This window comes from Drosophila persimilis, unplaced genomic scaffold (assembly GCF_003286085.1).
Source record: "Drosophila persimilis strain 14011-0111.01,24,50 unplaced genomic scaffold, DperRS2 tig00000000-arrow-pilon, whole genome shotgun sequence".
NCBI classification, from domain to species: domain Eukaryota; kingdom Metazoa; phylum Arthropoda; class Insecta; order Diptera; family Drosophilidae; genus Drosophila; species Drosophila persimilis.
The window spans coordinates 20,720,938-20,744,443 of record NW_020825288.1 but is presented as its reverse complement, the minus strand read 5'-3'; the positions used below and the strand labels follow the sequence as shown (position 1 = coordinate 20,744,443).

Here is a 23,506-nt window from a genome sequence, read left to right as displayed (position 1 = left end):
GGATTTTAGAAAAATATGAATAAATAAACAAAAATACTCTTAAAAATCTGCAGTAATTCAAATCGAGACAAACTTACGAATACATTCATTAAGAGCCTTCATCGTTGGCTTCATCTCACCAAAGAAAATTAATTGGTAAACTAATTAAACCCCTAGATTTCAATGGTACACGATTTGTTGAATATTTTATTGGATTTTCATACTCCAAAGTCTTCAAAATCAAACGGGAAATATGAATGCACTACCAAAAGAACCTTCTTCGACAATAATCTAACATTATCCTTGTATTCTATTCATTAATTTCACATATTGTTCCTTATAAAAACAATTTAAAAAAAAAACCATTAGGTCTATTCAAATTTATATATAAATTTAAATTTCTAAATATTATTACAACAAAAAATACCAGTGGATGGTAGGAATTATTATTTGTAAAAAAAAAACCAAAAAATTACAATTAATTTCCGATTTGTATTATTAAAATTAGAATTAACTCTAATCTTCATTTATTTATTGAAGCATTATTTATTAATGTATTATATTAATTATTTATGTGTTATAAATATTATATTATATTTTATTTGTATTTGTATTATATATTTATTATGTAATATTATATTCATTATGTTTTATTATTCATTTTAATTTTCTAAGCCCATAGATCTCCGTAAAATACTCTCATTCTATTATATTTTCTACGCTCTGACTCCACTGTGCATTTGTGGAAGGCAGGAGCGGAACGGAACGGAACGAAACGGAACGGTTCCTCCTGGTATGTGTGCGTGCATTTTTTCCCTAGCATTTTCACTGCGTCTCCGTGAGGCAGCGTCTTCAAGGTGAACAGCGATTTGTAAAGATGCAGGCGATAAGCAGGTAAAAAACAGGGAAGCCAGAGAGAGAGGCAGTGGAAAACAGCAACAACAACAACAACAACAACAACAACAGAAAAAGCAGAGCGTCATGCCTAACAGGTGCTAACAATCAACGGAGCAATTTGCAGGCTAGTCCAAGTAATAACCGTAATAACCACGCTCTCCCTGCCTGCTCTCTCGCACTCCACAGCGCTCTCTGTTCCCCTCTCTCGCACTCCACAGCGCTCTCTGGCACGCTCCTTCCACTAACTCTCCTCCTCTCCTGCGTGTTTCATCTTTGTCCCCCTCCTCCTCCTCCACCACCCCTTCTCCCTCTTTCTATCAACTAAATTGACAACGATCCAATTTCATAATGAAAATTTTTGCTGCTGTCAGGCCTTCAATTGAATTGGCAAAAAAAAAATACAAAAAATAAAACGCAGAAACAAAAGCGATACAGCAGCAGCAACAACAACAAAATGGGAGAATATTCCAACAACAACAACAACAAAAAAAGGGGATACCCTTGAAAGTCCAAAGGGGCTTTTGGGCCATTAAAAATATAGAGTCATTCCATAGAGTTTTTCAATAATTTTGGTTCCCATTTCTATACTTTTGAGCATCAATCGGGATGCCTTTAAATTTAATATTTAAATATTTAATTTCCTTTAATGTTTAATACCAATATTTCTTTCTTAGCTTCTTTCAAAATGAATATTCCCTCTTTTTACAGGGTATCCAACGCCTGAACAGCAGGCAAAACTTTGCCAAAAGCAACAAAAATCATCTCAGGGCAGGCGAAGAGACGAGAAGCGCAGTAGAAGAGCTTCAGGCAGAGCGTAGCACCCCCATGAAGAAATCCAGCTGACAGGCCCAAAGAGTGACACACACACAGACAAGAGGGGTGGGGGGGAGTGGGAGTGGGAGAGCATGTGTGTGGTGCGTGTTTTGTTTTTGTCTAAAACTTTTTTCCACTTGACTAACTTAAGTGCCAATTCGTCCCCAAAAAAAAAAACACAAGAAATTGGGAACATTTAACTATGTAAAATAATGGAAGGAATAGGATATCGAATAAAAGGTTTAAAAAAGGGTCCCCTACCCAAGCGAATAACACAAAACCCTTCCAAAATCATTATCCTTAAACAAAAATATCCTTTTTTAAGCATGGGCTTGGCTAAAAGGCCTCTGTCGCAGGCCTAAATTTGCCGTCGGCAAATCGTCTCGCAAAAATGACTTTCAAAATATATTTAAAAACCCATTAAAAACAATTTCCACAAAAATTCTAAATCAAAAGACTTTGTTACAAAAAAAAATTCAAATGGCAAGGTGATGACGTCTCCCTCTCTCTCTCTTGCGCCCTGAACTTGAAAAACTTTTGCAGGGGGTCGGGGGCGGGCTCTCTTTGTGGCGTTGATTGTTTCAAAGGAAAAATGAATAATGGCCGCGCCAAGCACCTCAATTCCCATTGATCACACACGCACACACACACACACACACACGCAGGCAGGCAGGGAACAATAGAGGGAAGGAAGGCGGCCATGATTTGCCGACGGCAAATGGCAATCCCAAAAAAGCAGCAGCAGCAGAGCAAAGAGAGCAGAGAGAGAGGCCCCTTAAGAGAGCGCTGGTAACCACCCTCGTGCGAGGAAACAGCTGCTGCCTTAAGAGAGTTCTCTCTTATCCTGGTGGGCTCTTAAAACGCTTGCCGTCTCTGTTGCGCACAGCTGTTGCTGCTGCTGTTTTGGCGCCAAAACCAGGAAGGAAGAGAGAGAGAGAGAGAGAGAGAGAGAGAGAGCGAAATGTGTTTTCGTTTCGTGTTTAGGTCAGGGCGCAAAAAAGGTATTTGTGTTTGCTTTTGCTTTTGCGTTTGCCTTTGCCTTTTCTACTTTTCTCTGCTTTTAGTCCCTCAAGTTTTTATTTTATTTCCTATATTTGTGTCTCCTTTGTTTTTCTTTGTTTTATTTTCAATCGATATTTAATTCCATTGCCAATTTTGTTGCACTAACGATAACTGCTGGCGGATAGACCTGCATATTGATTTATTTTAAACGTTCGATTAACATAAATTCTTCTCCTTCTCCTTCTTCTGTGTGGCACGCACAACTTTCGATCTTTTAAGGCATTCGCATACAAGCATCAACATGTTGCCGCTGTCGTCCATCGTGTGGCACATTAGCACGTCTGACCCCCATTCAATGGCAATTGGTTTTTTGGCCCCAACACCCATCCAAGGGGCGTCTTCTCTTTTGTATCAAAAATTTGCACACAAATTATGTTATTTGCTTTTGTTTCGCAAACACTGAAAGAAATCTTCAAGCAAGAACCGAAAAAAAGGACAACAAAAAATTTAGCAAAATATATATCATTTCTGCTATGGTTTTTCCTTTTGATTTGCTAAGATTTCCTTTAATATCTCTAATATTTCTGCAAAGATTTCTTAAATCTTTAAGTAAGAACCGAAAAAAAGGGCTACAAATAATTTAGAAAAATAATTATAATTTTTTATAGGGTTTTTCCTTTTGATTCACTTAATTCTTCGGCTTCTTCGACCTCCTTTAATCCCTCTAATATTTCTGCAAATACTTCTACAATCTTCAAGCAAGACCCGAAAAAAAGGCTACTAAAAAGTTACAAAAATTTATATAATTTTTTATAGAGTTTTCCTTTAAAAAAAAAAACCAGAAAAAAGCTTTAAAAAATTTTTTATAGGTTTTATCCTTTTGGTTCACTTAATTTTTTGGTGGTCTAAGACCTCCTTAAATTCCTCTAATATTTCTGCAAAGATTTCTTGAATCTTTATAATTTTTTATAGTTTTCATCCTTTCGATTTCCATCACTTTTCGGCTTCCTAGGACCACCTTAAGTCCCTCTAATATTTCTGCAAACATTTCCAATGGCAATTCCCAATCAAAAACCACTCCGAACCGATCCAATCCGCGACAGACCTTCGCATTCCAACGCATCCGCTGTGGTATCTGTATCTGTGTATCTGTTTGCCTGTCAAGTTGCTCAAGATATCCGATATGTATCCGTATCTGTATCGATTTCAATTGGGAGCCAAGAGCCCAGCCCAACAGAAAATAATTAAGTTCTCAAAAAGAGAGATAAAAATCATGTTAGCCGCTGGATCAATTAGTTGATTTTTTAACCATAAAACCAGGCATATGTATATCAATTTTTACTCTCCTTTGGCTTCGTTTATTCTCCCCCCACCCCCCTTTGGGCTTTTTTTACGCCCCCAACAATCCGCTTGAGCTTGAGAGCATAAATTTACATATGAGAATGTCTTGAGAATGTCTTGAGAATGCCTTTTGAAGGCTGTTGAAATGTGGCTGCTGTGGTGCCACCTGCCACCTGCCGCCTGCTTGCCTTGCCCTGAAGCCCCAAAAGGAGGCACCGGTGGAGTCCCACCATCCCAAACGTGAAGTCTGGGGATACTGGACATGCACATGCTCGAATGTCAGTAACTCATTTATCGCTTAACTAAAAGACGGGTAGACCGTGCCCCTGCCTCTCTGCAGGCACTCCCCAAAGGCCTCTTTTACCCCACCCCAAAGGCCTCTTTTACCCCACCCCAAACCCCCCTCCTGCCCCTCCACAAACCCCTCTCCTGCCCCTCCACAAAAGCCTCTCCTGCCCCTCCACAAACCCCTCTTTTACCCCAACCCAAAAATCCTCCTTTTGGTTTCGGTTTCTGTTTCGATTTCTTGGCTTTTGACAACGAATTTGCATGCACTGGAAACTGTGTTTTGAGGCTTGTTAATTTTGACTAAAGTTTGCGCTGCAGTTACGTGCCACAAGAGTCCGGCTCCGCCAAGCCACAGGCCATTCCATTGCGTGACTGAACCCAAAAAAAAAAACAAAAATCCCTCGAGAGACTTACGCATGCGCGCGCTTACAAACGCCAAAAACAAAGCAAAAGAATTGGTAAGAAACAAATAAAAATAAGTAAAAAAAAAAAGGCAAGAAAGAAAAAAACCGGAGTAAAATGTGAAACAAGAACCAAAACAAAGTGTTCGAATGTTTCCGTTTCAAATTCTATGGAACAAGACATTCGCCAAGAGGCAGGGGCAGGGGCAGGAGCCAGGGGCAGGAGCCAGGGGCAGGAGCCAGAGAGGCAAAGAGGCAAAGAGGTCTCGTTTCCCAGTCCCATTGTGCCCGGACAGTGGGACCATCTCTGGGGCAGAAAGAGAGAGACAAACAATTGTTTCGGCTTTAAGCCAAAAGAAGAGGAGTTTCCCTCTAAGAGCAGACAGTGGGCCAGAACGGAGGTTAACCCATTTTTCTCATCTTTTTCCTTCATTCAAAGAAATTCTTAAATTTTTGCCACCACACCCACTGTAAAACCCCACCTCTAGCTCCACTGCTGCTGCCTGTTGCTCTGGCGATTGTGCCGCAGATAAAAGAAAGGCACTTGAGCATTACAACAAGGGGGCAGAGGGGCAGGGAGGCAGGGGGCAGGGAGGCACAGCCTGGCCAAGATTTCATTTTGGTTTTGTGTCTGCGGCGCACAAAAAAGTGCAAGAGAATTAACAATTCATTTTATTGTTAAGTATCCACAGTGCGGGGCCTCTTACGATGCGGCTTAGACCACATCTTGTTAGGGCCTGCCCCGGCCTGGCCTGGCCTGGCCTGGCCTGGCCTGGCCTGTGTTGTCTAGACCCTGCCACAGAGACCCTGCTGCCTGGCCCCCTCTTTGCAGCAGCATCCTCTTCCTCCTACCTTCAGCAGAAGCTTCCTTCCTTTGGTTTCCTCTTCTTTCTTTGGTAGACTCCTTTTTACTCATTTTTTCCTAGTTAATAATGCGATAATTTCATTTTCATTCAAAGCAAATCGAAGGCCAGAAAAGGCAACATCAAAAGCAGGAAAGTCGCAGGCTTAGATGCCCTTAAAAAAGATAGTTTCTAGGGTAGAAAAATAGCAATATTTTGGTATAGGAATCTATAAAATATATTACTCAAACTCGGAAAGCATTAAGCTATCAATTCTAAAGGTTTTTTTACACCTCACTGGTCATACAGCAGCGCCCCACGGCTGTTTTTGCAATTTCTGCTTGAAAATCCGTGGAATTTCCTTTCAAAAAAGACAATTTTCCTTGGACCCTTCGTAGGGTAGAAAAATATGAATATTTTGATATAGGGATCTGAAGAATATATTTCTTAAACTCTGAAGACATTAAACCTTCAATTCTAAGGTTTCTGCATCACTAGTCATGCAACAGCGCCCCTCGGCTGTTTTTGCAATTTCTGCTTGAAAATCCGTGGAATTTCCTTTCAAAAAAGACAATTTTGGTAGAATTTTTCCTATTTGAAAGCTCAGATACGATTCGGAGTACGTTTTGTGAAATTTTTGAAACATTTTCCAACACTTAGACTCTTGATTTTTATTGGCACTATATTTTTCTGCATTTTTTCATTAAAAAATCGTAATAGATAATTTTTACAAATTTTTTTTAAGCATAAAATCTAATCTTATATTGCCTTGAAATATATTTCTATATTTATTAAAATCATTCAAGCTGTCTTTTCTTTAGTAGAAATATCATAATACCCCTCTTGGGGTAGGGTATAAAAATAGCCACAACAAGAGGCCTGGCCTGCTACCGTATTACGATCAGAAAGAGGCCGAGCACCCAAACCAAAAGCCTAGAAAGAGTCAGAGATATGCAAAAAAAAAAAAAGACAGAGAGACACAAGAAAGAGAGAGAGGGGCAGAGGGGGGGTGAGCAGGAGAAGACACTGTTTTCTGTTGCTTTTGCGAATTTCATGGCGTGTTGCGGCAACATGTTGCCCAAAAGACATGGTACAAAACGGACCCAGAGATCGGCCTTTCATTCGTTTCGGACTTCGATCGAGAGGGAGGGGGGGCTAAGGGGGGGGCTAAGAGGGGGGTAACCCTGATGCATGCACAAAATTTAAATTATGTTGTTTTGTCGCATGTTTTTCCTGCTTTTTGTTGTATCCTTTTGCTGGCTGTGCCTTAAAGCGTATTATCAATGAATAAATGAAAATGTCTTTTGTCCCAATGCAGGGGGGGTTAAGGAGAGTGGGGGGGGGGGGGGGGGGGGGACATTTTTGCTTGGCTTTACATCTTCCTTAAGCTGCTGTTTTGTGTCACAGCCAACCTGTCATTTGTACATTGAATTGCTGCTCGAGAGGAGCTCTTTGGAGTCCTCTGTTCCCCTTGTAAAAATTTACATAAAATCACAGGAAGCACTTAGGATTAATAGGGGGCACTCCTCCCCCTCTAGTCCCTCTCCCCTTTTGGTGGTGTCATGGGTTAAGCATTTGCCGTGTTCGGCATTCAATTTGTGGCTTGATTTCTTACCTTTTATGATGCGCTATACGGCTGTAATCCATGTAGGACATGCACTTTGTTTATCCATTCAAAGGCGCTAAAGAGGGTAGTCCTGTAATCCAAAATGGTAATCCAAATCCAAAGCGAAGGGTAATCCAAATTGCACTGAAATTAAACGAAAGACCCATCAAAATTAGTTTTAAATCAAGAATTTTTGTTTGGGGGCAAAATTAACACCACATTCTTAGGCTGGCGCCATCTGTCTGCGGGTAGTGGAAGCGCGCAGATGGCAGGGGGAATTTCAATGGGAATTTACCCGTTGTTGTGGGGGATTTTAATGCATTTTTTAATAGAATTATTTAAACAATTTTCTGTATTATTTATTAATAACTAAATAAATCTGTTTCTAAGGATTTTTCTGGACTATTTCTTAGGTTTTAATTGAGGGATATTTCTAGGGTAAAAATAGGGGAAATTAAGGTATTTTCAGACAATTAAATTGGGAAATTTATTTTTTGGTTATAAATTTCCTTACAATAATAAAATGTTTAATACAAAATCAGAAAAAATATAATTTTTCTGAATAAAAAAAAAAGAAATAAAAATTATTAATATCTCGGCAACAAAATTCAACAATTATTTTGGTTTAAAGGTTTCCCCGAGCCGGAGCAATTTTTTTTTTTATATCATTTAAAGAATTTAGGCATTTTCTAGGTTTTAAATAAGTTAAATTGAGGGATTTCGTAGCAACTATTTTGGGAAATTAATTCTTGGGTTATACATTTCCATAGAAAAAAATGTGTTAAATAAAATATCAGCATTTTCCTGAATTGCCAATCAAATTTAACAACTTTTGAGGTTGAAAGGTCTCCCAGAGCGGTAGCAATTATTTCTGTAACCAAAAGAAGTTCCGTTCCGGGCTGCTCCTTTGACATTTTCCCACCTTTTAATGTCAGCGAAGCGAGCGACCAACGGATATGGGGAGAGCCCCAAAAGATCGACAAAAAAAAGAGGCCCCAAAGAGCAGGAGAAAAAACAATAAGAACGAAAGAACTGCGGCGGCAACGAGGAAGCTGCAACCAGAAGTGGCAGAAACTGTCAGAGAATTTCAGTTGCCATTCGGTGATCATTTCGGGGGTTTTTTTAGGGGGGGTGGGGCAGGCTCCTCCGCTGTGGAGGGGCTGTCATATCCTTTTGCGGTAAACGACATTGCCGCCTTTTTGGAGGGGGGTACCGGGCAGGGGGAGCAGGGGCGAGCGCGCTTCTTCTCATTCATTTGCGCCAAATGTCATTATTGTTGCTCGTTTGTTGCGCGCTTGCACCATTCTGTGGCAGTGGCAGCATCTTCTCTGTTGCTTGGGTCTTTTGTAAAACTCCCTCGTTAAACAGATTATTTTCACACCGACTGCCTGCTGCAGGGAGTCGATTGCAGTCCAGTGGAGGCAAGTCTTTGGCTGCTGCCAATTTGGTAAGAGAATTGAATGGGGAGGCCCACAAATGGTGGCACGAATGGAGCGGCAGGCGGCAGGCGGCAGGCGGCTGAGAGTCAGGCGTTAATAATGCGATTTCAATGCAATTGCTGGCTGGCCGGTTTCCCGCTCTCAAAGTGCGAAATGTTTTTTGTCGGGGGGACAGAAGGAGTGACACATGTATGCACTTGGTTTAGAAGGTTGCCCCAACAATGGTGCCCCGTTCGAGGGACTCCTTCTTCCTCTCCGACTGTTAATTGCCCAAAAGGAGAGGAGTATTGTTGGTGCAAAAACAGTTTTGATGGTGCCGGCCGATGGCTGAAGATTAGATTAGATTTTGGTATCAAAAGAAGTTCAGATAGTGCCAGGAATATCAGGGAAATATGAATACATTCTGGAACTTCAGCGACAGATCATCGAAGGGGATGTTTTGTAGGTTTGAAATTGATGAAATAATTGATTTTCGAATGCAAAAATAAATAAATAAAATGGTAAGTAATTATATTTAAATATAAATGCAATAAAAAGTCATTTTAAAAGGGCCTAGACTTACACAAAAAATAGAAAACCTACAAAAACAAAATATATTCAATTTGTAGGGAATACGAATATAAAAAAATATATAATTTACTAAATTTGTAGCGAACATTTTTATATTAAATAGGAAAATATTTAATTTTAATATGATATACTTTTATTTTTAAAATGGAAATTTTTTTTTAGTTTTCTAAAATTTGTACTTCCTCAAAAACACAAAATATGTATAAAAACAAAAGTATTTTGCCTAATTTTCTGCATTTCTAGTATTTGAAGTAGTGCCAGAATCCAATATTTATGATATTAATATAATATATATAGAATATATTTAATATATTAATCCAATATGATAACCATCATAGGCTAAGGCTTTCAAACACCTAATTCTATTACAAGTTATTTTCTCGTCTTTCTTGTTTTTTTGGGAATTTTTATTAATTTTTTTGTAGTAATTTCCGTAATTTATTATTAAGGCGCTAAGGCTGAATATTTTTTTAACATTTTCTGCCTTTTCAAACACTTAATTCTATTAAAATGTTCCTTAATAATTTATCTGGATTATTTTAGATTTTTATTAATTTTTTTTTGTATTTATTTTGTATTACTTTTCATAAATTTATTGCCAGAAATCCACATAAAACCCGTACAAAATCCCTGTAAAGTCCCTGTAAAATCGCTGTAAACTACATGTAAAATGCAAGGTAAACTAACTACATTCTACATTGACATTCCCATTCCAGAGGCGGACACGCTCTAACGCACGTAGCCACCGACTCATTGGAATAAAGGAGAAAGAGGTGGAGGAGAGAAGAAGTAGGAAGAGGGGGGAAATTAGCGAAAGAAACCCTTGGAATGCGCAAACGGTTTTATGGCAAGACACACTCGAGGCTTCAAGGGGGCGGATCGAAAGAGGAAGAGGGGCGGGGCGGGGCCGCAATAAAACGTAGCAAAGCCGAGTGGGGGAGAGACGGGGGAGACGGAGACCACCTACGCGTAACTGTTAACCAAATTTGCGGCGAGTATGCATAATTTTTGCAACTATTTATTTGCGTTGTTTGTTTTGATCGCAAAAATATATATTTTGCGCGCCACTGCGGCTGCGTAATTTGTTCGAAAGTCGCCATCGGCCTCCTCCCCCCTCCCCCCCACCGCCCGTGACACGTGAATGACAGATCATAGAACCACATCACGGCCAAAAACATCCATAAATATTTTTGTCATTTACGCTCTGGCTCTCCGGATTGAATTTATGGTCGAGAGTCGTAAAAAAAAACCGTAAAAAGCGAGCATCATTAAATTAGAAATAGTCGCAAAATAGTCGTCCGTCCGTCCATCGATTGTGCACAAAATATTTAATTAAACGATTCAATCGATGGATCGATCGATGTGTGGGTGGGTGGGTGGCCCACCCACAGTTTGTCTGATTTATTCAACGCGGACTTCAATTTTAATGAGCGGCATTTGAATGCGCAGCCGTCGTTGGCCGAAAGTGTACGGACGAGCACATATTCGTGGACTCTAAAAATAAACGAGGGAGAAATTGTGGGTGGAGAGGGTGGAGAGAGGTGGAGCCAATGGCACGGAAATTCCTCGACGTTTTGAACGCATGCCAAAATGTGCTGGCGCCATCTGATGGCTGGTAGAGGAACCAGCAGTGCAAGAAAAAAAGGGAAAGTTCCGCCCTTTCGGGAAATTTCCTCTATGGATGAACGGGGATGAGCAAAAGGACATTCTCTGGGGGTTGCAGTCTCTACTAAAGGATGCTGGAAAGCTCTTTCTTTGAAGGATATTTTGCAGACGGGTTTCTGTCGTAGCTACAGGACTTTTTGGAGAGAGCTTTGATTGCTCTTTTCCCCCAAGGATATGTGGAGTGGGTTGCTGTCTGGGCTAAAGGAAAACTGGTGCGTGGGGGGGGATGAAGGAAATATGAAGGATATTTCCATTGGTTGTTTTTCGAGGTGCATTTCTTTACCTTCGCTTGGTAATTTCTTTAGAGGAAATTTATTGTTACATGAGGGAAGTTTTTGTTAAAGCTTTCTTTGAAAGGACATTTTGTAATGCAAGGATGTAAATAAAAGGACGAATGTCATGTAGAGTATGTAAAATACATGTCGAATAGACATTTGGAGTTTTAATCGGGAATTATTTCCAACAAATCCCCTGAAAAAAAGAGATGGGACCTAAAAACCTTTTTCTAGAGGGATCTACAGAAGAAATATAGCCCCCCTTATGGCAAGAAACCCCCCTTAAGCTTCTTTTCCATTCAATCCGAACAAATCCAAGCCTCTCTCTCCAGCAATTATTTCTCATTCAATTGTCCGCTCTGGGGACACTTTCCAAAATAAATTTATAGCCTTCCCTTCTATCTCCATCGCCGCAAGCAATTAAATAATAATAAATAAAAAAACAATGCCAAGTAGCTCCATAAAAATTCAAATCAAATATGAAACCATTCATACGTCTTGGGCATATCATCGTACATCATCGTCAGGCAACATTCAACAGATTTATGATTAAAACAACACCAACAAAACAGCAAAAATGTACGAAAAGGCGTGTAAATTAATTGTAGACAAAAGACAGAAACAGCAACAGCAATGGAGAGAAGAAGACCTGAAGACCACACGCAGGCATCAAAGATGGCATCAAAAAAAATATACAAAAAAAATGGAGTGCTTGAAAAATATAAAATAAAAAAGCTTGAAAATGTAAGGCCATAAAAATGTGAAGCTCCTTTTAATTTGTATGACAGTGCCGACACTTAATAAACAATAATCATTGTGCTATGATCTGGGAAGCACTCACACTCCCTGGGACCCTCCGCTCTCCCTACCCCACCTCCCTCTATACAGCCAAGCAAACCCTTTAGCTCTCAATCTTCAAGAGGAACCAAGTTCTCCGCCACGATTATAATACGCTTCACGAATCGTATGGTACCCTTTATTGAAGGGGTTATATTCGAAATGGGCAGAGATTTGTAATGCATAAAAGGCATCATCATCTCCGATACTCTATAATATATAAATAAAATAAATAAGTTAAATAAAAAAAATTCAAATAAATAAAATACAAATAAATTTAAAAAGAAAAATACAGATAAACAACAAAAATACAAATACAAAATAGAATAAAAATATAAAGAAATAAAATAAAAATACTAGTAAATAAAATAAAAATACAAATAAATAAAATAATATAAATAATATGTAGCTTTTTCGAACAAATTATAGGAGATATTTCCATGTGTATAACTCGGTTGTTAAGGAAGATATTTTTTAATTTTTCTGCATTTTCTGTATAATCTTAATCCAATATATTCCTATCTATTGTATTTCTATTAAAAGTGAAGCTACTATTTCCATAATTTTATTTCTAAATATATATTTTTAGTCGTTTTAGACCATTTTTGGTTTAAAAAATTGTACAAAATAATGCAATAAAGTCATGCCTATAAAAATTAGCCAATCTCATAGAATATTGATTAATTTATCGCATAAAATTAGGTTTCTTTCAAAAACGTCAATGGAAAAGCTCTTAAGGCAGCAATAAACTGAAAAGATCATCATTGCTTCGGCAACACTTAAGGCCGGCAGTGTAAATATGTATATATACATATGTGTATGCATGTAAACATGTTGCTTCCATATTAAGGAAACATATTTGAAGATCGCAGCCTAAAGGAAGCCTATTTTTTGCTGCTCTACCTTCAAGGGTATCTAAAATTCCATGCCCTCTAAATTTGTTTCCTTTATTTCTACCCTTTATTTTGCCTTTTTTTCTTATCTTTTTGTTTTTTGTAAGATTTCTGGTTGTTTTTTGTTTACGAGATTTGCATTTTGATGAATTGCAGGTGAGAAAAAGCAAGCGAAATACACACGTTTTTTGGTCAGTGTCCATTGAGGGAGAGAGGGAGAGATCTGCAAGTCATTTTTCGTGACATTATTTCATAGAGAGAGGGGCAAGGGGGAGAGAGAGAGAGAGAAGGATTAGTGCTTCTATTGTGTGCAAAGGCGGAGGATTGAAGAGCTTGAGCGCTTGAGTGTTGGAGGAGTGCAGCATTGGAGAGGTGGCGCGATTGAGAGATGGACAACTGTTTGAGTGCCAGGCAGAGCGGGCAGAGGGCGGGCAGAGAGCGGGCAGAGCGGCGTAGAGCGGCGTAGAGCGTAGAGCGGGCAGAAGTCGTAACTCGTGTAATCTTTTTTTCCTCTTCTCTTTTCTGCTTTTGCTGCTGTTGTTGTTGTTGCTGCTGGTCTCTGGTGTGACTTGAAATTTAAATTAACCTTCGGCTCTTCTTTTTTTTCGGTCTCTGTTTCTTTCTTTCTTTTTTTTTTCTTGCTGTTGCGGTAATTATTTTTTGTTCATTTTGCAAAAGAGACTTGAGCTTTGCTTTGGTTCGGGCTGCGTTGAGTTATTGTGCAAATTAAAATGAACGATGTGTCGGAGAAGGGGAGGGGGGAGGTCGCCTTTGAGCTTCGTATAGCGCCGCCCAATGACAGTCGTCGGACCCTGAACCTGAACCCCAACTACCGATCCGTACACGGGGGGTTTTTTTTATCTCCGCACATGATGTGACTCTATGACTATGATTCGTGTTGCCCGCCGATAGGCATCTCCCTCTTCGGCGGCGGCGGCGGCGGCCTTTTGGCCGGCAAATATTGACCAAGTGTCGGTCTGGACACGGTCTAAACGGGGCAAAGGGAGCACAGGGGGCACAGGGGGGGGCACACGGACATCGCTTAAGTGATTAACTTTTTTACATGGCTCTTCGCGGTCGCCTCTGGTCTCTGATTCAATCTACATTTTTCGTAAGACAAAAGGCGGCTGCTTTTTCGCTGGGTTTTTTTTTGCCGTTATGCTTGTTTCGCTCTAAAACTAGTTGCCGTTTAATCGGTGCTTGAGATCGTGATTTATTAATTTTTTTGAGACTGAAAAAACGTTGGTCATGAATGAAAGGATAGTGATTGACAGGCATCAGGAGTTTCCCCTCAGAGGTGGGATTTCTTTTGGTAGGAATTTTTTGGGGTTTTATTTGTTTGAGAAGAAATTTAAAAGATTTTAAAACATTTTTAAAATATAAAATGTACCATTTTAATCTATTTTTTTGTATTTATATAATTTGAATTTTTTATTTCATATTTTTGATGATCTAAAGTATGGCCTTTAATCCGTATAGAAACTAACTGGTTTTTTAAAATTCGTATTTATTTTTTAAATTATTTGAATTAGTTTTTATACAATTTTTTACGTTAGTTTATTATTTTTTTATTTTATTGTTTTTAAATAATTTTTTTATTTGTTTGTATCATTTTTATAGTTTTTTATATCATTTGTTTATTTTTTTTAACTTTTTATATCATTTTTTTATTTTTATTTTTTGTTAAAATTTATTTTGTAATTCGTCATTATTACATTTTTATTTATTTAACAAATTTGTATCTCTTTATTGTACAATAAAGTTTTGGATTGTCGTCCGACATTGCCCGAAATTGTAATTTTACAGATGCAACTGTATCTCACAGATACAAATGACCGACACGTTTATTCTGGATAAATCACATTCCATCAAGGGTATTATTTTTTTTTGTTGCTTAGCAATTGTTTACTTTATTTTATATTATTTTATGTACAGAAATTTGTATTTATTTTGTTTCATTTTTTATTTTTATTTATTATTTAATACCTCTTTTTATATTTCTTATATTATATTATATTATATATAATTATTATATTTCTTGATCAAAATTCCCATCATTTTTTGCACTTATTTCTGTCGAAATTCAAGTTTAATTCGAAATAAAGTTTCCTGGTACTCCCACAGTCCCTCCCACACACACACTCCACTCTCCCAATTTCCTCTCAATTTCTCTCTCTCTCTCTCTATCTCCCCATCTCTTTCTCTCTTCAATTTCCATTTTGTGGAACCAATTGAGACTTGGAATTTGCCATAAATTGCATGTGCGACAACTGCTCCACTGTCTCTGTCTCTGCCTCTGCCTCTGCCTCTGTCTGTGTCTGCATTTCTGTATCTGTGTATCCGTGTATCTGTGTATCTGTAGCTGTGTTTCCATTTGCATTTGCCTCTGTGTGTGGGTGGTAGCACCTCCCTCCTCCTCCTCCTCCCCCTCTCCGCTCTCTCAATGAAGTCCCTCATAGTTTTGCAGTTCATTTAAGGTTCAAAATCTTATGAATGCCACAGAAATATTTCCACAAAAAGGACACGACCCCAAAAATATACCGAAGGAGTATCTGTATGTGTATGTGTATGTGTGTGTGTGAGTGTATCTGTGGGATATGCAAAAACTTGCTGCTGAATTTTGAATGACCTTGGCATAGAGGAAATGCTCTCTCTCTCTCTCGCTCTCTCTCTAAGGGCATTATTTTGAACTTAAACAAGCCGCCAGACAATTGGGGGATACACACCCATAGATACACCCATAGATATGTGCCCGTGTGTGTGTGTGTGCTGCCTTCCAAAAACTCAATCAGTGCCGCAGCGGCACAAAACCCATTAGAAACGAGACCTCCTTTCCTCCTTTGGGACGACAACGCCCAATAAGTGGGTGTGGCATGCAGCAGCGGCAGCAGCATGTGTTCGTGTGTGTGTGTGTGTCTTCTGCGTGTATTTTGCTAATTTACTAGACAGAAATACGCCTTTAACCCTCGAAGCTCATTTATTATATAAAACACAGCGGCGTCTACCCAAAAACGGGTGTCAAAGGGTAGCAGAGCCACAGAGGGGGTAGGGGGGGGGGGCTTTGACAGAGAGACAGGTTAACTCTGGCCGTGCAGCAGCTGCCGCTGTGCCTTCCTTCCCCTTCCTTTCCCTTCTTCTGCTGGCAGGAAACAGCAATAGCCGCAGGACATCCCCGCCAAAAAGCCCTTTTCCTTTTGGCTTTTTCGAGGGTAGCAATAAGTGTGTGTGTGTGTGTGTATGTGTGTGAAAGGGCAGGACCAGGGATTTTTTTGTTCGGTTTGTAACCATTTTATATGAGTTTTTAATTACAGAAATTAGTTGGGCCTTCCTGCGGCTCAGCCCCCTCCCCTTCAGCCCTCTACCCGCTCTTACCTTTTGCTGTCTCTTCTTTCCTTCTTTGATTCCTCTTTCCTTTAGGTTTCTTTAGACAAGAAAACGTCTGATAAATGTTCTTGAAATGCATAGTTTTTGGGTCTTAAATTCTGCTTAAATTTCACCCCAAACATGGCCCAGAAATTCCCTCGAAATGTCACCTGTAATCCCCTTTTTTCTTACCCCCAAATAAAGCCTTTTTCTGCTCCCCACAGAAGCTTCAAACGCATCCAAAAATCTGTATAAAATATTTAAAATGCAATTAACATTCAGAGCGGCACAAAGGGAGGCAGACTCGCACAGAGAGAGAGAGAGAGAGAGAGGGGGAGAGAGGGGGGGAGAGAGAGACACAGAGAGCTGAAAAAAAAACTTTTGTCAAATCAACTTCCTTCCTGGCTTTCGCTTTGCTCAGCACAAAATGAAAAATATCATATGAAAATTAACCCTGTGCAACCCCCCCAACCCCCAACCCCTGGCTGGACAACGAACTACCCCTGGCATAAAAAACAGAGAAAGGGAGGGGGTTCAGGGGTTGGGGGGTTGGCCTGGCCCTGGCCCTGGCAGACAATGTGGCAACAAATTTGTATGTAAATGTATGCAAAAGCAATTAATCATAGTCGCACATGCACACACACACACACACACACACACACACACAAAGGACATGCAGTGGAAATCCTGAGGTGCAACTTGTTTCAAAGGTTAACTTCATTTCTTTCTGTTTCTTTTTTTTTTATACGAATATTATGACAGAAGGGGCGGGATTTTATTTAAAAAATAAAAATAAACCCAAGGGTGGCACTACACAGAAAAAAGGGATGGACCCTAGAAGGAATAAAGGATTAAGAATCAGAGGAGAAAAATCAAAGAAAATCAAAGAAAATCCAGAACTTGAAAAAGGTCTCTAAAAAAAATTATAAAAAATTCCCCTACAAATATAAGTAAATTTCAATAATATTTTCGTATACATTTTCCAACCAATTTCCCCGCCACAAGCCTGGGGGCATGGGGGGGGGGGGGGGGGGTTGCTTGGGGCATATATGGGAAAAGTTCCAATTTAACACGTGGTGTCGTCTCCCAGCAGATGATTTATGGGGCAGGAAAAACGAAAGAAAAGCTAAAACACAGCCGAAAGCCTCGTCGTCGTCCCCCCTCCCTCCTCCCCCTTCCCAGCCCATCTTTTCGGTGGCACATGTGTCGTGTTGCTTGCCACCACCGCCATTGTCTAGTGTGCGGGGCCGCTATCGCCGGGTTGCACTAAGCGGCAGTGCCCCTGCCTCAGTGGCATGGCCGCCGGCAACCACCGACCAACCCCCCCCGGGCTGGCAGGACAAAGGGATGCTGGGGAATGGCTGCCACATGTTGTACTGCCCAAAAGGATTTGTCCTCAGAAAAAGAGATTTCTCTGTGGTTTCAGATTTCCAAATCGCTGGGGCAGGGGGGCAGGGGGCAGGGGGGCACCACACTTGAGAGGCAGCCACTGCTTGCCTGATTCTTCATTGGGTTTTGGGGAATTTTTCCGAAGGCTTTAAAGAACCTCCAAAAACTACTCTAAAAATTATCATAAATATTTCCTCTGCCACATTTGCCACCAACTTTCATGCCACAATATTTGCATGCAATGCAACGTTGTCCGCTCTGCCCCTCCCCTACCCTCCTCTCCCTCCTCCCTTCCCGAAAAAAGCCATAATTTTCCAATTAAGCGAAAATGAGCGATTTATTTGCCATGAAATCAGTGAGAATCGCCGATAAAAATCTCTTCATTCTGTTGCACACAGCTCTGGCGCGAATGTCGGTGCCGCACAGCGCATGGTGTCTGTGTGGCAGTGGCAGTGTGGCAGTGGCAGTGTCTGTGGCTGTGGCTGGCCAGGGGCCATCAGAGACAGCGGTCGCGCAGCGCTTCGAAAAGTGCAATGCGAAATGTTTGCCGCCGTTGCAATTATTTATTGTGCCACACAGCAGCCCCCCAAAGAGGAAGAGGGGGGCACACAGGGGGCGGGGAGTGGTGACAGTGCAACAGCCAGCTGCTGCTGTGGGTGGAGGACTGCCGTTGTGCCTGCGAATGATGCGATGTCTGAGCCACTTAACCCCCCCGAAAAGGGGGACCCAGGCAGGGGGAAAGGGGTGCGGAACACCCCCCGTTTGGCCACTGGGAATTCGCAAATTCCATGACTGCAATGTCGCATTGTTTTCCATTTTTTTCCCCCCTTTTTCTCATTTTTTTCGACTTTTTTCTTTTGGTTGAAAATTGCATTTATTTCAAGTGGAAAATTGCTGGAAAATCCTACAGGGTAACAAAAACCAAAAAATTATGTGGCCTGCTTTTAGGGGGCTTCCAAAAATCCCGCCAAGGGATTTTGCATTTCTCCCTTAAGCGAGTGCCTTTACAGGGTATCAAATGGTCGCATCTACCAGTACATACCCCGCCTTTTGAGGTGACAACATGAATTGCTTAATTTTCAACCAGATGAACCCCAAGATACGGCCCGCCACCGACAGAGGGGTGCCACTTGAAATGTTGCATGTGGCAGGACCTCCTCGCTGGCTATTTAGCACCTGTAATCCAACACTTAATTAAAAATGCAATTTTGTTTCTCTCGTTTTTTTCGGCTGCCTCACACGCCAACACCTGGAAAGGAAGGACTCGGTCTTGAGCGACTCCTTGTGTAGGTGGTGGCATGCCACACGTTCGTTTTGTTGCATTAATTCAATGCCCAATGCCCAATGCCCTTCTGTCTTCTGTGCGCTTCATGCCGCTCTGCCACTCTGCCACTCGCTCACTCGTCTGCCACTTCCTGCTGCAAGAGCAGCCACGGCCTGAAGGAGGCATGATGGTGCCAGGTGCCAAATGCAATTTGTGTTGCATTTTTAATTCTTCTCAAATTCGAATGTCCTGACCCTGTGTCTCCTTGGAAGAATCTTTCTTTTTGCTTGAAATTTTCTCTCTTTTCTCCCTGAAAAAATTTACTTTTTCCTCTTTTTTTCTCTTTTTAAAGTTCAAGTTGATTATTGGGGCACAGACAGTGTTGAAAGGTTCTTTATTTAGGCCTCTTAAGGTGTGAGCATACATATTTATGGATTGGATAGGGGTGTGCGTTGATAGATCCATCAGAGATCTCTTTGGATTCACACGAAAATGTCTTCATTTTGGGCGGAAATCTCTTTTATTTGTGGCAAAACTTCCACATTTATGAGATTTTTACAAGGATTTACCAATGAATTTTTAAATAAAAAACATTGAATAATTTCAAAGCTAATTTCGCAAAGCTAGACCTATATTTTTTTCTATTTTTTAAACCTTTCCCTTATAAATATTTCCCTTAAATTTTCGTATACGTATATATGAATATTTCGTAACGTAAATTTAAAAATATTCTACAAAAATATGTGATTTCTAAAGACCTTTCTTTAGGCCTTCAACAATTTCTATATGCAAAGAAGAAATCATAGAAATTTCTACGAATATTTCTTTATATTTAAAAAGATAATTTGTTTATTTTTAAACGAAGATCTATATTTTGTTCTTTTTTTTAAACCTTTTTGAAACCGCTTTTCACCTTATTTCCCTTATATATAATTCCCTTAAAGTTTCGTATACATATTTTGTTATCCGGTTTCTAAAAACCTTCTTAAAAGGGTTAAAAGATTAAAAAAAATCATCGAAATTTCCACGAGTATTTCTTTATATTTCAAAAATTATTTATAATTATTTCAAAGCTAATTCCTCTATTTTTAAAGCTATAACTATATTTTCTCCTATATATTAAACCTTTTTAATGCCTTTTTTCAGCTTAAATTTTCGTATACATATTCTGTTATATATATATATGAATATTGTGTCCCGAAAGATCTTTCAAAATATTCTAGAATAATAATAAATGTCTTCCAAAAACCCTTCTTAAGGTTTTCAAGGACTTCTATACTCCAAAAATATCACCGAAATTTCTGCGAATAATTCTTAATATTTCAAAAATGATGCCTAATTATTTCAAAGATAATTCCTCTATTTTCAAAGTAGACCCATATATTCTCCTATATTTTACACCTTTTTTAGCCCCCTTTTCACCTTAAATTTTCGTATATATTTTCTGTTAATATTCCCCCACTACAAAACCGAATTTTATCTACAGAATTCACTCGCAGACAGACACTCACTCGCCCGTCAGAAGAGAGGTCGCTGCCCTCTCCACTGCCCTGCCCTGCCCGGCCCTGCCCTGCCCTGCCGCTTCATTGCATTTGCATTGGCGCCAGAAAAAAGACCAAAACCAGCCACTGGGGGGATTGTGGCACGCATTTCGCAGAGGAATCTCCAGGTTTCAGGTCCATGAAACGAGAAACGAGAAACAGAAGCAGAACCATGACCAGACCAAGGACCCAGCGGCAGCAGGCGGAATGGCCATAAATTTCATGCATTTTCCACACAAAAACACAGAAGGAAAGAGAGAGGACCAGGGGGAGAGCGAGAGGGAAATGTAGAGTGAATTTCCATTTTCATTTTTATTTTCTCTGTTAATTTGCAATGGCAAAAGTTTTCTCTCTTTTTTTTTTTTTGTTTTTTGGAGGAAATGGCACGCCGAATGCCGTTTGCAAAATGCATTGAAAATTATGAAAAATTAATTTCAAAAATCGTTAATTGAGTGTTTATGGCGCACACACACACGCACACACGCACACACACACACACATACGGAATGGTGAAAATTCACAGAATTATATTTGTAAATTATTTTCTATGAAAATAAATAAACTGAAATGTTGAGAGATTTATGGGTGTCGCATTAAAAATCCCAATTATAATTATTATTTAAGAACGTAACCAGCGAAAAATACGTACTACGAAATGGTAAGGAAGTACTTGATACCCTTGATACGCTGGTAAAGTAAAATTTCTAAGGAAACTATGATTAAAAAAATAAATTTAATATTTCATGGACCTTTCTTTGAAAATAAAATCGAATTTCGCATAAATATTTCTTGGTTTTAAAGTATCAAAACGAGTTGAAACCATAACTGATTCAATGCCGATTCACACCCGATTTATAACCAATTTATACCCGGCTCATACCCAATTTATAACCGCTTCAAAATATATATATTTAGAAAAATATATCTCAAAAATATGTGTGTCATTTATGAACAATTAAACCACTTTTCAGATCCGATTCATATCTATAGCCGGTTCATAGCCGATTTATAGCCGCTTAATAACCGATTTATTATCCTTTGACAACCGATTTAAAACCGGTTCAAACCGGTACATATTTAGAAATATATTTCCGAAAAATATTTATGTGATTTTTGAACGATTTATACCCGTTTCAAACCCGATTAATATCTGTTTCACAACCGTTCACAATAGTTTCAAAGGAATTATAAAAAGAAAAAAAAAATACAAACAAAAAAATACAAAAAAAAAATATTTAAAAATATATACAACAAAAAATTGACAATAAAACCTATTTTAAAATATATAAAAAAATATATACAAATAAAAATATTTAAAAATATATAAAAAAAATATACAACAAAAAATATTTAAAAAATATATATATACAAAAAAAATATATACAAGAAAATGAATACAAAGAAAAGTATTTACAAAAATTATTTTCTTAATTTTTTGTTTCGAACGATTCTTTCTTCCAATCTTGAAAAATACCGCTTTCTATATGCATCTACAGGCAAAAACTGAGGAAAAGGCAGTACAAGCTACCTCTGTGCACTTTTCTCTGGATTCTTCACAGAAAATACACTTCTATAATTTGTCCCTTTCCAATCATCATACCCTCTGCTACCCTGCTACCCTGCTTACCGGCCAAAACAGCAGAGAGGGTATAATAAACTGCTTAAATCAAATGTCAGTCAGTCATTCATTCACTTATTCATTCATTCAGAGGTTGACTTCAATTTGCATTTGCAGCTAAATCATTTGAAAGCGAGTGCCCCCTCCCCCCCTCCCCCTGCGCCACCGTACCCCCTCCTCCCTTCACCCCTGAGTACTCGTATGCGCATAACAAGAACAAACAATATTTCTCACATAAATTCACACTTTAACCAATTTGCATGCAATCTGCGGGGGTGAAACGGCCATGCCCCCCACACACCCCTCTGCCTGTCTGGGGCAGTGCACCCTTACGGCGACCCTGCGTCCACAGTGGGGTAGAAACAGTGTCTGCATTTTGCGCATGATTCGAGATGGGGAAGCGGCAGGAAGCGGCAGGAAGGGCTGCAGGGACGGTGGATTTCTGCTGCATTCGGTGTAAACTTTTTGCACATTTAAATGGATTTCTCTCGCTCTCTATCGCTATCTCCCTCTCTCTTTGTGTGTGGCAAGTGACTGAATGAGTTTGAATGAACTCCAAACGAAACAACACACCGACACAAAAAAAAAAGTCTGCGGCCCACGGATTGCATTGCAGTGAACGGAGTGGAAAAAAAAAGAAAAACATTTGCCTGCTTCTCATGGACATCGTCACAACAGCAACAAAATGCAAGAATATTTCAACAAAACAGAAGAGAAGAGAGAGAGAGAGGAGCGGGGCAAGGGAGGCAGGAGAAATGTGGGGGGGAAAATGGTGTGTACATACACGAAAGATATGGAAACTAAGGCCTAAATATGTGCCTCTGTATGTTTCAGGCAAGAAACAGTAGAAGAAAATTATATTTTTTTGTAGGAAATTTTTTTTTGATTTTTTTTAAAGTTTTCAAAAGAATTTAGAGCCATTGTAGACTTCGAAATTAATTTTCTATGATTTTTAAATAGGGATTTTCTTAATTGATTCATAACCGTTTCAGGGCTGATTCGAGACTGTTTGTTGTTGTTTTTTTTCACATTTAATAACCCATTTGCGTCCCTTTTTTTACGAGAATATTTTTTGGAATTTTTTTGAAAACTTTCAGAAGAATTTAGAGCCACTGGAGAGCTTTGAAATTAATTTTCTATGACTTTAAAATGGGGCTATTTTAAATCGATTCATACCCTTTTCATGGCTGATTTGAGACCCTTCGAAAATTATCCTTTTTCTCTTATAAATATTTTTTTTCCCCACATTTAATAATCGGTTTCTATCCATTTTATATTTTTATAAATTTTTAGAAGAATTGAGAGCCATTGGAGAGCTTTTTTATAGTCTCGAAACTAAATTTCTTTGACTTTTAATTGGTATTTTTCTTAGTTTCATAGTTCCATTTTTTTCTTAAAAATATTAATTTTTTTCAACATTTATTAACCTGTTTCATGGCCATTTTATAATCCATTTAAAGTGTTTAATTTTTTAATAATTGAC

At 39.1% G+C, this 23,506-nt stretch overlaps 1 protein-coding gene across 1 annotated transcript in view; it reads right to left on the bottom strand.

The window, feature by feature from the left end:
• LOC6591505 (homeotic protein antennapedia) overlaps positions 1–23,506 on the bottom strand; it is a 132,850-nt gene that overhangs the window by 87,102 nt on the left and 22,242 nt on the right. The window contains exon 2 of the mRNA XM_002016919.2: positions 7,179–7,313. The gene's annotated coding sequence lies outside the window, so the exon portion shown is untranslated. The remainder of the gene's footprint in view (positions 1–7,178; positions 7,314–23,506) is intronic.